This window comes from Pipistrellus kuhlii, unplaced genomic scaffold (assembly GCF_014108245.1).
Source record: "Pipistrellus kuhlii isolate mPipKuh1 unplaced genomic scaffold, mPipKuh1.p scaffold_m20_p_24, whole genome shotgun sequence".
NCBI classification, from domain to species: Eukaryota; Metazoa; Chordata; class Mammalia; order Chiroptera; family Vespertilionidae; genus Pipistrellus; species Pipistrellus kuhlii.
The window spans coordinates 3,171,431-3,187,806 of NW_023425523.1; the positions used below are offsets into that span (position 1 = coordinate 3,171,431).

The 16,376-nt window shown below is 43.0% G+C and overlaps 1 protein-coding gene across 3 annotated transcripts in view; it reads left to right on the forward strand.

Moving 5' to 3' along the window:
* The first annotated feature begins 350 nt into the window (after positions 1 to 350).
* Positions 351 to 16,376, forward strand: part of SLC16A1 (solute carrier family 16 member 1) — a 33,930-nt gene continuing 17,904 nt past the window's right edge. Inside the window, exons 1-2 of one of the 3 annotated variants that reach the window (XM_036452640.2) lie at positions 351 to 548; positions 8,945 to 9,104. The gene's annotated coding sequence lies outside the window, so the exon portion shown is untranslated. The remainder of the gene's footprint in view (positions 549 to 8,944; positions 9,105 to 16,376) is intronic. The other 2 variants (XM_036452638.2, XM_045586864.1) reach the window with 2 other exon arrangements.

Consider the following 16,376-nt stretch of genomic DNA (forward strand, 5'->3'; position numbering starts at 1 on the left):
GGTTGGAGGAGAGGCCGACGACCGCGTCCAGCCTCCTTCGACGGCGGAGGGACCACTAGCTCCTCGGGTCGCGCGGCCGTGCGGGCGCCGCTGAGCCGGGCCGCGGCGCGCGGGCCTCGCGGGTCTCGCGGGGCTGCGGGTCACGTGCCGGGGAGGGGGCGCCGGCGCGCGCACGGGGACGCACGGGAGCGCGCGGCGCCGGGAGCGTGCGGACGGAGGCGCCCGCGGCTGGTGGGGTGGACGCGCCGGGGGGAGGGGGCGCGGCTGGCAGGCCGGCTCCGCCCCCTGTGCGCATGCTCGGCCCCCCCCCCCCCCCCGCGCCGCAGGTTATAAAGCCGCCCCGCCGGCCGAGCCCGCAGAAGTGCTGGCGTGCGGCGACGTGACCGGCCGCGCCGCGTGGGTGCCCGAGGGAGCCAACGAGGGAGCGGGCGGGCCGGCGGGCGGGCCGGCGGGCGAAGGACGCGACCGGGCCCAGGGCCTCGCGGGACTCCGGCCTCGCCGCCGCGTCACGCACACGCTCGCCGCCGCCGCCGGAGCCGCACATAACGGTTAGTGGGGCCATGGCCGGGCGCCGGGCGCGGACCCCGGGGTGCCCCGGCCGCCGCCTGTGGGGTCGCAGGCAGCCCCGGGGGAGCGGAGACTGGGTCCCCGGCGGCGGCGGGCGGCGGGCGGCGGCGGGCGGCCGCGTGGCCCCGGAGCGGTTGGGGCCGGAGACCTTGAGGCGCTCCGGGGACGGCGCCTCCCGGCCGGGCTGCGGCTCCGCGGTCAGGTGCCGGCACCCGCCTGGCCGGGAAGCTGGGTCGTGGTGCCGGGTGACCTTGGGCCAGTGGCTGCCCCGCGCGCCTTCGGGAGGCGCCGTAAGAGATGCCTTGGGTCTGAGGAGAACATGTGTTCAAAGGGGACGACGAGGGGCTGGTTCACGTGGTGCCTGCGGACCCCCGGCCCCGGGAGAGAACGCGGGCCGGAGTGCCCGTCCCAGCCCCGCGGCCGCCGCCGAGCCGCGTCCCGCCGGGTGACCCCGGGCGGAGGCGCGGGGCCGGCGGGGTTCGGCGGACTCTGCCGACCGGGCTCTTTGTCATCCAACCTGTGGCTGCGGGGCGGCCCGGGAACCTGGAGGAGGAGGAGGAGGAGGGCGGCGGTACCCGGGGCCGGAGGCACGCTCTTTTTTTTTATTTTTTTTTATTTTTTGTGTCCCAAGCGCATCCTTTCCTCCCCACGTGCTGCCTGCGAACGCCGCATTTCTTTTGTCGCGGCCAGCGGCCGCTGAAACTAGTTTGTAAATGAACTCATCCTCGCAGACGCCTTCCCGCCGCAGCCGAGCTCCCAGCGTCTGCTGACCACAGTGAAAACATGTTTACAGGCTCCTTGATCACAACCAGTTTTGAAGATTTTTTTTTTCCTTCTTCTTCTTCAAATGGTCTGGTTTCAAAAAAAATAACTGAAATGTGTGCAGAGCCAGTGCCCCGATAAAATGAGCGTGGGAGCGCTGAGAACTGCTGGGCCGTGCTGATAGGGTGAACCCGGCGTCCCGCGCGAGCTGGGCAGCACTGGGAGCGGGAATTGGGCGTTCGCAAGGCCGATGGCGGCTCACCGCCCCGGGCTGGGTGTCGTCAGCTTTTTAGTGGAGCGTGAAGTGGTACCTGTAAATGCAACTCTCGCCCCCTGGGGTACAAGTGTGCCTTCGGATTGCCACACATAGGTAAAGAATTCCAGACATCTGGCCCTTAAAACAGGTAGTGGGTGCTGCTTGGAAGTTGAACATGCTTCAGGAATTAACAGTAAAGATGCCGTTCCTTCATTTCTTTCATCGGGTTGCAGTGACTTTTGCAAAGTTCTGGTCTGGAGAGCATTTTTGTGAGATTTTAGTAGCGGAAATGGGTTTTAAAGGTTCCTCTGTAAACTTAACACAATCATAACATACCTAAACAGATGGAAAAGGGTGGTGGAGGGGTCACACCAATGTAGGATGAAACAACAGATTAGTGTTTCAGTTGTAACCCATAAGCTCTGGAAAAGATCTTAATGAACAGTGAGGTTCCCTTAATATCTCAGACTGGAGGCCCGGTGCAGGAATTCACGCACTGCGGGGGTGGGGGGCTATCTTAGGGGGGACCTACCTGAAGGGGGGCAGGCCTACGCCTGCAGTTGGATACCTTAGCGCTGCAATACAGGCGGGAGACATTGCTGCCGTGCTCACCAGCCTTGAGCTGGGCTCAGGGCTCTGGCACTCCCCCTTGGGAGCGCACAGACCACCAGGAGCAGCTCCTGCATTGAGCGTCTGCCCCCTGGTGCTCAGTGCGAAGTCATAATGGCTGGTTGTTCCCCGGTCCGTCGATTTGCACATTGGCTTTTTATTATATAGATAGGATTAGGAAACACGTTGGAGAGTTTGTGATGTGTAATCTTAGTTCTGAAATCTTGTTAATGGTTTGGTGGGAATTATGTATTTTGACTCCCATTGAATCAGATGTGCATTCCTGAGCTTTCTCTAAAATTACAAATATGGGTATAAATTATTTCACACTAAAATGTGATATTTTTGGTTGATAACTTTTCCCAGTTTATGTCCTTCTTTTCCATTGTGTTTTCAATCCACTTCATAATTTGCATTCCTATGCAAGATTTAAGTCCCTGTAAATGCCTACATGGCCATTCCTGTTTTTGTTGCAGATGAAGAGTGTGAGAAAATTGTGAATTTTTATGTATACTGCAATTTGCTATTAGCTACCAGGCACTATGAGAGTCTTGGGATGTAAAATTTCCTTTCAAAGCTTTATTCTCATTCTAAAAGTTTTCAAACCATATTTTGAAATAAATATTTCTTTCCCTTTCTAGTAAATTCTTATACACATAGTAATTGTTTATTAATTAATATCCCTTGAAGGAATCTGAATATAATTGTGATAATGAGGATCAAAGGTAGCATAAAGAACTAAGTTTTCTTTGATTAGTAACAAACCACAAAAGTGTATTAAAATTGAGTATTGTTTGTCTAATACAGCAATTTTCAACCAGTGTGTCGCAAGAGGCACACTGGTGTGCTGCAAGAATTTTTAAAAAACATGCAATACCTGAATATTTAGTCAGGGGCACTGACCTCTTTTCCCTGATTGTCAAATAAAAAAAGAACAGCCAACACAACAATAACCATCTAGTGTGAACAAATCAAAATTAGACCTATTTTTTTTCAGGTCAGCAAAAATACTTTTTTTGGGTGCCACAGAATTTTAGTGATCACTTTATGTGTGGCATGAGATGAAAAGGGTTGAAAATCACTGATCTAGTATGGAAGCATTATCCATCATTGATAACTTTTTATTTTTAAGGATTTTTTTTTAGACCCTAAAGATGTATCAAAAAGAAGTCAGCATTGTTACCTCAAAATACACCACAGTTAAACTTAGTCTTTTTTGTTGCTGACAATACATATAAATATTAAGACTATGTTGTCATTGAGATAATTATCAGTTCCTTTATTAGAAAGAGTTTTCAAATGAGTGCTTTATTTTCTTGGAAACTACAGTAATTGTTAAACCACTCCTCTTCCCTCTTCTCCATTAAGTAGTTTTCTAGGTGACAGAGTAAATACAAACATTACACACAGCCATGGTAGACTGATAATAGGGATGTGTATTTCTAATCTACAGAGCAAGTATTTCAAACCTGAGGTACATCGACCTCTTTAGGGTTCCCCTAGTTGAGCAAACCAAAGGCCTGCATCCATCGTAGCAAGCTGTTAAAAACAAGATTTGAAGCAATTTCAAGCACTTTTGCTGATGTACCCAAAAGAGGGCCAGAAGATCCCCCAGTCAGTGAAGGTGCCCATTGTTTTTGTTTAAGTTATATAAACATGTAGTTCCTCAATGCAAAGGAAAATCATTCTGCCTGAACTTGTGAAAATTTTTATATTCTCCTTTGCATTTTGTTCCCTCTCATCTGTGAGATCAGAATCTCTGATTTAGTACACAAAGGTCAATGGCCAAAGATCTACATAACCTGTGACGACATGATTACATAAGGCTGTGACATCGTTCCGTGTGTGTTGCATCAGGTTCTGGTTAACTTCACTCGCACATCAGTACAAGAGTTAGGAGCAGGCATCCTTCGGTGGCTCTTTGCCACGGATTCCTTTGCAGTTTGTTCAAACCTATGGGGTCCTTGTCAGAATAATGTTTTTAAATGCATAAAGTAAAACACAAAGGTAGAATTGTCTAATGATTTTAATTGGATATTAAGTGCTTTTAAAAATAACAGATACGGCCGAAACCAGTTTGGCTCAATGGATAGAGCGTCGGCTTGGGGACTGAAAGGTCCCGGGTTCGATTCCAGTCAAGGGCATGTACCTTGGTTGCGGGCATATCCCCAGTAGGGGGTGTGCAAGAGGCAGCTGATCGATGACTCTCTCTCATCATGTTTCTAACTCTATCTCTCTTCCTTCCTCTCTGTACAAAATCAATAAAATATATTTTAAAAAAATAAAAAAATAAAAAATAAAATAACAGATACGATCTTGTAATAGGTCTACAGTAATTTTGAAGTAGTGATATTAAACAATTTCAAGATCACTGTAGCCACTGAATCAGGATATAAAAATGTGTTTTCTGTAGGTGACAAAGTCACAGATAATGCTAATGCTGCTATGGTTTGTTGCCTACATTCACAGTTGAAATTAATTCTAAACTTTACTTAGAGGCTAACTGAAAGATCTTTTAATGTAATTTTTTTACCCCAACCCAGTTCACAGACTCCTTGAATTCCACCCACAATAGAGTATCAATCAATGATCAAATATATAACTTATAATGCCTGTGTATTCTGAGCAGTTTCTTCTTTATATAAAGGCTAAGTCATAGTAATCAAGTCAGATTCAACAAAATTATGAGCTATTGTGGTTAGCAATAGGGTAATGGCTACCAGCAGAGCTGTTTCCTACCTCTGCATAAATGATCAGTGGCATCTTCAGGAGATGTGAACTCCTGCTGTTACGGTGTATACTGTGGCCCCCAAAGAGAAACACCATTTCCATAAGATCATTATTGCTCTTTTGATCACTGCTCTGCATGATACTGTCAAGTAAGAAATGTCCAAACCTGTTGAGAATTTTTATGAGTTTGAGCACAAAGCAATGGACAGGGTTTGCTTAAGGCAAAGATAAAAGCTTTTACTAAATGTAATATACTTGGGGCATGACCATAACCTGCCCAGTTAGGAATTTATGATCAGATTATCCTACAAAGTTACTTTCCACAGAAATCTTTTTTTCATCCATAATACCAGGCCTCAAACTTGTGGCCTATGCTAGTCTTCTGCCATACAGATCCATTATAAAATGAATCCTACCATCAAAAAGGAAAAGGGGGAAATTGCAGGGAAAGAGCATGGAATAAAATATTCATTTGCCAGGGCAAATAAAAGGAAAAATAAAGGTATACAACTTAAAAAAGTAACTTGAAGCCATAATTATAGCAGACTTAAATCAATCTAGACAAATACTATATGTGGTAAGCACTAGAAAGCCCTGAGGTTTTTATTTATTTATATATATATATATAAAGAAATGACAAAGTCAGAACTGGCAGCATATTACAATACAGATTGGAGAAGGGGAATGTCAGTGATAGCAGGTAAGAGGCCACCGCACCAATCGTGGCAGCAACCTAAACCGGGTAACGGTAATAAGAATGAAAAAGGGGGCAGGAATGGACACAAGAGATAACAAAGGGTTAATTGCATTGATAGGGCAGGGACCCCACTGGAGAAGTACTAACATGACCTAGAGGTTTTAGGCCAGGTGCTCGGAAGAATGGTAGACAGAAGGAAAGACTAGGTTTGGGTTATAAAGGGAAGCTGAGAACAGGCAGAGAAAATGACCTTCAAAAGCACATAGAAGTTTGAAATGTCTGACGTAATTGGAAAAGATCAATTAAAAGAGGAGCCAATCCCTATCTTCAAGGAATTTAAAATCTGTAATCTGATTACAGCTAGAGATTTCCCCAAAAAAATAAGTCTCAATCATTTGCATTAAAGCACACAAACTTTAACTTGCCCTTCCTCTTTATTAAGTCATTTTAGTTAACCAGTTAAGAAGAAATGTTAAAATTATGCCCTAACGGGTTTGGTTCAGGGGATAGAGTGTCGGCCTGCTGACTAAAGGATCCCGGGTTCGATTTTGGTCAAGGCATGTACCTTGGTTGTGGGCATATCCCCAGTGGGGGTTGTGCAGGAAGTAGCTGATGTTTCTCTCATCGATGTTTCTAACTCTCTATCCCTCTCCCTGCCTCTCTGTAAAAAAATCAATAAAATATACTTTAAAGAAATTATAGGCACAGTTAAATTATTGCTATTTGCAAACCTCTAATAAAACAATGGAACTAGGACATTATACAACAGAATGACGTTAATACAAACCTCATACCCTACACCGTGTGATAGAATATACATTCCACCACCTATGAATTATCTTTGCCCCCTCCCCACACCATCGCTTCTCTCAAGAAATCAAAGCTGAACTGATCTAAGCATGCTCAAAGCCTTCAATGTAGCTACCAATCTGTAGGAAATACAGGGGGTAGGAGGGCATGCTAAACGGGGACATGTTAAAAGTATACCAGAAGGTCACATTCAACAAAATCCAGAATGAGGGAAACTGCAGGAAAAATAATCTGGTTCCTTCAACAAATTATGAGGAAAATACAGAAAGGAGGAACCTTTACCAGTAGATTAAAAGATATACTAACCAGATGTAGTGTGTGACTTTGTTTATAGCCCAAATAAAAACAAACCAATTATTTAAAAACAAGTTAGGAAAATTTGAACATCGCCTGTTTATTTGGTGATGATAATTTTTAAAGGTGGGATAATGGTTGTTATGATTGTTATGATTTTTTAAATTGTCATATCTTTTAGAGATATACTGAAATATTTGTAGATGAAATAGGATTTGCTATACAATAATCCAGAAGGCATTGAGGGAGGGTTGAGTAGGTAGGAGTGTGGATGAAACAGGTAGCGGCTCTCTGTTGTGCTTTAAATTTGCCATTATAAATTGTTTGGAAGGAAAAAAGAAGAAAAACCATCACTATCAATAACATCAACAAAAACAGAGGACAGGAATGGGTTTGAGTTTTATTTCCAAGCCTTAGAAGCCGAGCAGCCCTGGGCTGGTCACACAACTTCTTAATGTCCCTGTGGTTAAATGGAGACAAATACCACCTAGTAAACTCATAAACTCCTATTTGTTCAAGCTAGAAACCTGAGAGATTTCTAATTTTTATTGATTTGAGATTAAGGAAGGGAAAAAAAATCAATTTGCTTGTTTCACCTATTTATGCATTCATTGGCTGATTCTTGTTTGTGCCCTGACTGGGTATTGAACATGTGATCTTGACATAGTACCTGAACAATGCTCTAACCAACTGAGCTACCCAGCCAGGGCTGGGAGATTAACTGCTGGTTTCCCCAGTCTCTCACTTCCAGTCCACCACTGAATCCTGTCTGTTTCCACTCTCTCATTCTTCCACTACCGTCCACCTTACCTATCGCTATGGTCCTACAGCACTCCCACAGCCTCCCTCCAGCCCATTCCCCACCTTGTATAAAGAGTGATGTTCTGAAAATGCAAAACCTGAGCATGCTGACTCCAGCCCCACTTACAACCCCATAAACTGCTTTCGATTAGATTTAAGACCAGGGTGGCTTCTTAAAATACTTTCAGGCTTTCCTCTAACTGATAGATTATTGATCCAACTTTCCATCTCACCCCATTCTCTCCGCTCCCTCTTTAGCTTTGGTAAAGTTCTTTTAGGTTTTCCGATGCACCCTGCACTCTGTAGCTCAGTACTTGTGTCTGAGAATGCTCTTTCCACCTCACTCTGTGGCCTGCCTAGCTCTTGTTTATCCTTCAAGTCGCAGGCTAAGTAGCATCTGCTCCAAAAGGCCTGCTCAGATCGCTTCTATCCATACTAAATTGGGTGTCTTCTCACACCTACATATTTTCCCCCATAGAAACCTATACTTCCTCTGTCATGACAGTCAGTACTTGTTTGTAAAGAGTACAGGCAGTCGCCGAAACCGGTTTGGCTCAGTGGTAGAGCGTCGGTCTGTGGACTGAAAGGTTCCAGGTTCGATTCCGGTCAGGGGCATGTATGTTGGTTGCGGTCCCCGGTAGGGGGTGTGCAGGAGGCAGCTGGTCGATGTTTCTCTCTCATTGATGTTTCTAGCTCTCTAGCTCTCTCCCTTCCTCTCTGTAACAAATCAATAAAATATATTTAAAAAAAAAAAAAAAAAGAGTACAGGCAGTCCTTGGGTTGTGTCAGACTCGACATATGTCATCTCAGGGTTCGTCGCCATCTCCCATTTATTTATTTAAAAAAAAAGAAAGTTCCATTATTTCGACACATGTGCTTTATGTTTTTGTTATCTTTTAAATTTTTTTGTACTGTTCACTTCATTACTGCTATGTGTGTGCTCATGTATTACAAGTGACAGAGGTGCTTATGTAGGGGGGTTCCTTATGGTGAAAATTGCTTTATGTCTTGCCATAGGAACGGATTCCGATGTAACCCAAGGACCTACTGTACTTGTAATTATCTATATATACAAAAAGCCAGCAACCAGAATGACCAGTCGCTATGACGCCCACTGCGGCCAGTGAACCAGCAGGATCAGGGAGCGGGGCCATCCAGCCCCAATCTGCTGATTGGGGTGGGCCAGTCAGACCCCACCTGTGCTTGAATTTGTGCACTGGGCCTCTGGTGTATTTATAAAATGTATATTACTATGTTGTCTCTAGTCCTCAAAACTTAAGGTATTTTTTATGTGAAACTAAGTATAGAGTTAATTTTTTCTATGAGTGAATAGCTTAACTCAGATTTTTGCAAGAAAATAAAAGGCTTTCTTGGTTGTTTCATCTTTTAATGAGTTGTAATCTTATTTTCCCCATTAGGCTTCAGATTACTGGAAGAGAAGTAGATTCTAGGAGAAATACCACCTGTTATATTCAAATACTCATTTATACTCAAAGTAATATAAAGAGCACAATCCTAACAGCACAGCTATTTGTCAATTTAATCCAGCCACTCCGTATCTTCAGATTCTGGAATAAGGTAGATCATGTATTCATCATTTGAAATGGCCCACTTAGGTGGGTCAAAAACAGATCAGTTACAGGTATTCCGGAATATAACCTGGAATTGACAAGCATACTTTCCAACTTCTAGTAAAAACTAGATAATCTGCCGAAACCGGTTTGGCTCAGTGGATAGAGCGTCGGCCTGTGGACTGAAGGGTCAAGGGCATGTACCTTAGTTGTGGGCACATCCCCAGTAGGGGGTGTGCAAGAGGCAGCTGATTGATGTTTCTCACTCATCGATGTTTCTAGCTCTCTATCCCTCTCCTTTTCTGTAAAAAAATCAATAAAATATATTTTATAAAAAAGAAAGAAAGAAAATGTGGGGAGGACCAGGGAACTCTTAAAGGAAAGGAAATATTAGTTATTTTGTTTTATAATAGCAGTTATACATTACAATTTTTATCAAACTATTAAATACATGTATATGTAGTTTAAATAGACTTAAGACTTAGTCTATTCTGTACCATCTCTTACCACCCTTTCCCATATTCATATTCATTAGCCTTTTCTGTAATTAATACATTTTAATCACTTTTTAGTCACTTTTGTGATCACATAGAGTTAATGGTTTCAAACAATAGGCATTTAAAATAATATTTTTTTAAATTGATTTCAGAGAGTAAGGGGAAAAGAAGGGGGGGGGGAGAGAGAGAGAGAGAGAGAGAGAGGGAGAGAGAGAGAAACATCAGTGATGAGAGAGATGCCTCCTGCACAACCCCCAGTGGGATTGAGCTTGAAACCCAGGCCTGTGCCCTGACTGGGAAATGAACCGTGACCTCCTGGTTCATAGGTCGATACTCAACCACTGAGCCACACTGGCTGGGCACAATAGCCATTTTCAAAATGTGGTTACGGACCACTCTAGGACCTGAAGACTTTGGGACTGGAGTCCTTGTAACTAATCATTAAGGAACAATTACTTACCAAGTTTTAGTGCAGTATCAAAGAAGAATATCCATAATTATCTGAAAAAACTATTAAAATACGTCCTTTCCCAACTACCTATCTGCTTAAGGTAACTGTAGACCAAAAACTTTGAGATCTGTTGTCTTAAAGAGAAATATACTTTATCATTTACTGGTAGGATGGTCTGCCCATGTAAATAATATTAAAATCTGGAAATTATTAGTAACTAAAATAATGATGTCTTTAAGGATTATAAATATCAGCCAAATAAAAATAAGATCCAGAATCAGTTTTCATATAGTCTGAAAGATAGACCCAAAATCTTGTTTTAAGCATTCTGGTAAGCAAACTGTTAAGTTCAGAGATAATACAGCATATTTAAATTCTTATTATGTGTGTTGGATTTGATCGGAATGATAAGGGAGATACAAACAGTTGGAAGTTTATAGAGCCAGGTTTACATATTTTTAGGTTGTTTATGTACAGTTTGGTCAAACTATATATTGCATAACTGCTGATTGGCTAGTCAGCTATAATAATTCTATTTCTTCTTTCACTGGTGTTTTCTGGTTTGTTTGTTTGGTTAGTTGGTTGGTTTAAAAAAATTGTTTTCTTCACTCTAATCAGTTTCAAAATGAAAGAAAGTAAGATTCCTTGGACCTTGAATCTAGGAATCTACCTTGGGGAGGTGGTTCTCTGAGCCATGAAGCTGCCAGTTATAAAGCTCAGTAGACTTGCTACTTTAGCAGAAATAGCTTCAGTAAATGGGTCTTTCTGGATGTAAATGTTTCAAGTGAATTTTAAACCAAAAACTGGTATATACTTAGTAACAAATTCTTTTAAGATTATTGATTTTAGATACTTTATGCTTCTCCTCCCTCTCCACTGCCTAAACCACCGATATTTATTATCTCACAGTTCTGGAGGCTAGAAGTCCTGAGATAAAGTTCAGCAGGGTTTGTTCCTTCGGCGGCTGGATAAAGATCTGTCCCCGGCCTCTTTCCTAGCTCTGGTCGTTGCTGGCAATCTTGGCATTCATTCCTTGGCTTGTAGAAGCATCGCCAGATCTGTCCTCATGTTCACGGGGCCTTGTCCTTGAATTGGCAGAGCATGGGGGAGGGGCTATGGAGCACAGTTTTGACTTTCCGGATTAGTTTATTTGGACAATTCCCGAGTTATGAGAAAAAGAGAAAAATTAGATTCTCTAAAGATAGAACTTGTCACCACCATCATTGCCAAGGAAAGTTAGGGTTATTGTTTCCCATTGTACTTTTATGAGGCAAATTGATGAACTTCGTCATCCAGTTGCTGTTTTAATCTCCCCATAAAATGCATAGCTAATCTAATAGAAAGGCTGCTGTGCTCATTGTGAGGGTTATGATCTTAAAGTTTAATCTCAGCCTCTGGACTTGAGGACTGCCTCTTCTCATTGGACTTTGAATACGGTACAAAGGGACCTGCTGTCATAACTTACTTCTTGAATGAATCCTTTGTTTATAGTTGAGATTTGGTCAACTTTAAAAGAAAATGTTTAGATAATGATGTTACACATTTTTCCCCCCTATTACATACCCTCAGAATTTTGAAGTAATTAAGGAACGCCATTTGTCAGATGGTGGCAGAATTGTGTTGAATCCATGTCTGGTTTTTTGAAGTATTTGTGTGTGTGTGTGTGTGTGTGTGTGTGTATTTTGCTTTTTCAAAATTCAGATGCTCTTATTTTTGTTTGCTTCTGAATCTTTAAAGCTGTTTGAAATTTTAAATCTAATTTTGACACTATGGAAGAAGGTAGTATGAACTTGCTGAGGCAAGTCTTAGTGACTAAAAACTGTTACTGCTTTAACTAACTGGGACAAATCATAGCTGGCAGCTAAGCTCAAGGTTTACTCACGTTTAGCACGTATTAGCTGATTGAGTCAGTTTGACGTGTTAAATCGCTCTACCGTCTGTGTGTGGGTGTCTCCCTCTATGTGTAAACATTCTGAAGTGAATTAATCTTTTTAGTGGCTCTTTGATTGAAAATTTTCAAGAGCTTTTCTCTTTATTCATACTTAAATGAAGGGAAAACTCATAAAATTGATGCCTGGAATAGTTCTATTTGATATAATTTTAGATTCCAGTCTGCCTCCCTCAGCAGAACTGAGATGTTGGCTTTTTTATTATAAGAGAAATTTTAGGAAGTTTCTGCATATAAATATTTTTATCCTACCTGAAACCAAGGACAGAGATCTTTAATCTTTAAACTGGGTTATATTTGTAAGGGAATTATTATCCAGATTTTCAGATTCAGATGTACCCATACCTAAAAATCATCTCTCCTAAAAATAAATGGCCGAGGTCTTCTGCTTATCCTTTTCTCTCTTTTTATTATTGTCTATACACTTTTAAATATATATATTTTATTGACTTTTTACATTGAGGAAGGGAGAGAGAAAGCTAGAAATGTCAATGAGAGAGAAACATCAACCAGCTGCCTCTTGCACACCCCCTACCGGGGATGTGCCCACAACCAACGTACATGCCCTAGACCGTAATCGAACCTGGGACCTTTTAGTCGGCAGACCGACACTCTACCACTGAACCAAACCAGTTTCGGCTATTATATATACATTTTTATTATTGATTTGTGAGAGAGAAAAATGTCAATGATAAGAGAGAATTATGGATCAGCTACTTCCTGCATGGCTCCCACTGGGGAGTGAGCCTGCAGCCTGGGCATGTGCTCTGGACAGGAGTCTATTTAATACATTAGAAATAGGGTTAGAAAGTGAGATAGTTATCGCAGGGATGTTTGTCAACACATTTATTTCAATGAAAATGAGGTGTGGCTTTGACAGAAATAAATTTTGTTTGGTTTAAAAATGTACTGGCCAGCCCTGGCTAGTATGGATAAATTGGTTGGGTGTTCACCTGTGCACCAAAAGGTCATCGGTTCAGTTCTGGTCAGGCCACAAGCTTGGGTTGCATGCTCCATCCTGCAAGAGGCAGCCAATCCATGTTCTACTCTTACATTGATGATTCTCTTTCTCCCTCTCCCTTCCTTTCTCTCTAAACCAGCGTTTTTCAACCGCTGTTCCGTGGCAGAGATGTTGCCTGGTGTGCCGTAGGTGCAGACAAGACAAGAATTTTATAATTTTTCACTATTTTGTTTACTTAATATTTCATAATAAAGTAATTATAAAATACTTTCTTTGTGTTTATTTGATTCCTATTCAAGAGAATTACTTTATATATAGTCAATATAGGCACAGAGTTAAATTTTTTAACATTTTCTAATGGTGGTGTGCCTCGTGATTTTTTTCATGAAACAAGTGTGCCTTTGCCCAAAAAAGGTTGAAAAACACTGCTCTAAACCACTCATTATGATACTATACAGGTGGATCTATATCATTATTAATTTATCCAAATCTGTAATGTACAATACCAATAGTGAAAGCCTAAGGTAAATTATGAACTCTTGGTAATGATGTGTATCATGCTGATATACATACTAGGAGTAAAGCTTACTCATCAAGACTACAGTTCCAAGGAAAAGTATAATTTGGGTTGTGACATTGTTGTCACATACGAAACAAACTTAAGGACATTCCAATAGGCCAAGTGCCTGAAATGAGGACAAGCCAGCAGTTCTGACTATGCAAACAGTACTTTTTTGACAATTGATCTACATGTCTAGTGAGGTTAGCAATTACTTGTAAATGTCTACTCATACTGATTAAACTTCTAAGAGTAAATAAACTTCTTCTATTTTCTCTGCTCAGCTTTTCATCAGCCATCTTATGTTTGTTTTAGAGGCCCGTTGCATGAAATTCGTGCCCCAGGGAGGTATGGCTTGTTCCTCAGCCCAGCCTGCACCCTCTCCAATTTGGGACATCCCTCTCACAATCCAGGACTGCTGGCTCCAAAGCACTTGCCTGCCTGCCTGCCTGCCTGCCTGCCTGATTGCCCCTAACCACTTCTGCCTGCCAGCCTGACCACCCCTAACCACTCCTCTGCCAGCCTGATTGATGCTGAACTGCTCTCCTACTGGCCTGATTGCCCCTAACTGTCCTCCCCTGCAGGCCTGGTCCCTCCAACTGCCCTCCCTTGCTGGCCTGGCCACCCACACTGCTCTCTCCTACAGGCCTGGTCACCCCCTGCGGGTCTGGTCTCCCTCAACTGCCCTCCTCTGCAGGCCTGGGTCCCCTCCCAACTCCTCTCCCTTTTAGGCCTGGTCCATTCCAATGTCCCTCCTCTGCAGGCCTGGTCGCCCTTCCCTGCCGGCCATCTTGTGGTGGCCATCTTGTGTGTTGGAGTGATAGTCAATTTGCATATTATCCCTTTATTAGATAGGATATGGTCATGTGCTGCATAAAGACATTTCAGTCAACAACAGACTACAGATATGACAGTGGTCCCATCCTATATAAAACACTAACATTCAAATCAACTGAATGGTGAAATGACCGGTCACTATGACACGCACTGACCACCAGGGGTAGACATTCAATGCAGGAGCTGCCCTCTGGTGGTCAGTGTGCTCGGGGGAGCACCACTCAGCCAGAAGTTGGGCTCACAGCTGGTGAGCACAGCGGTGGTGGCAGGAGCCTCTCCTGACTGCAGGGAGTGGGCCTAAGGCAGCAGTCAGACATCCCCCGCGGGGTCCCAGATTGCAAGAGGGCACAGGCCAGGCTGAGGGACCCCTCTCCCTTGTGCCCTGGGCCTTTAGTAAGATTATAATAGAGCTGAACAATTCCTATTACCTAGTAATATAGTCATCATAAGGTGGTAGCACATGGCGCATATGTTTGGTGAACTGGTGTTAACACATCTGCTCTGCCAGTCATATAAAAGGATACCACATAAAGTTAGTACTTGGTCATAAACAGCTGTGGTACTGGGTTATGTACGGTTTACTCTTGAACAACACAGTAGAGGCACCAATCTCCCACATAGTCGAAAAATCTACGTATAACTATGGTTAGCCCTGAACATACAGATTCTCAACTGCGCAGTTGATTCTTGAACAACTTGGGTTTGAACTACATGGGTCTGTTTATAAGTGGACCTGTTCAGTTCAAGTGTCAACTGTATTTACTATACTATAGTACTTCTTAATGTTATTTTTGAGCATTCTCTTTCTACTTAAATAAAAATAAAATTTGTTGTAAACCAGTATGCATGTTTAGCCTGCAGCAGCATTCTTTTTTCTTTTTTTTTTAATATTTTCTAATTGATTTTTTACAGAGAGGAAGAGAGAGGGATAGAGAATTAGAAACATCAATGAGAGAATCATCGACCAGCTGCCTCTTGCACACCTCCTACTAGGGAAGTGCCCACAACCCAGGTACATGCCGTTGACCGGAATCGAACCTGTAACCTTTCAGTCCACAGGCTGACGCTTTATCCACTGAGCCAAACCAGTTTTGGCTGCTGCATTTTTTAATTGAATCATTTTATCTTGTGTTATTTAATCTCACGTTATTTTGTCCATCGTGGCCGCTAAGTGTATGGAATCCACTGTTAATGTTGCCAGTAAGAGGCAAAGTAATTAAGGACTAGAAGGTGGGAAATCAGTGATGGTTTTTGCTCACCAATCAGGCGTGTCCCATTTCAGCACAGATACAATCTTGAAGACAACAAAGTGATAGAAACAGTTGAAGGGTCTGTTTCATCAAAGGCAATGAGACTAAGAGAAAATTCAAGAAGGACCTTTCTGAGAAACTTCAGATAACCTGGATTGAAGACCAGACACAGAAATGTGTCCCTCTCAGTACCAGGACAGTTATGGCCAAAGCAAAAGTTTTGTTTGTGATGTTGGAAAAAAAAGGCTGGACTACAGTGTTCAATTTGCTGCTAGCTCTGGTGGTTTAAACAATTCAAGAATCGTTATCCCTTAGATTTCCATAGTGTGAAAGTGACTGCTGATGTGAAAGTAGCCCAGGAATTTTTGGAAACTTGAGATAAGCTGATTGTGGAGGGAAATTACTTGCCAGAACAAATATTCAATATGGCTGAAACCTCCTTCTTCTGGAAACGGATGCCTACGAGGGCTTTCATCCTTAAGGAACCCAAGTCAGTGCCAGGTTCGAAGGCGCTTAAGGGTAGCAGCCTTGCTTGGGGGCAGTGTTTCAGGTTCACACTGAAACCCTTTGTCATCTGGCACACTGAGAACCCCAGGGCCTTCAAGCGTATCAGTAAGTGCTCACTGCCAGCACACTACAGGAGCAGTAAGAAATCATGGGAGACCCAGCTTCTCTTCCAAGATGCCCTTTGGAATTGCAATACCAGGAAAATGAAGAAGTACTGTTTAGAGAATAAAATACTTTTCAAGGTTTTGCTTATTGTTGAGAATGCTCCC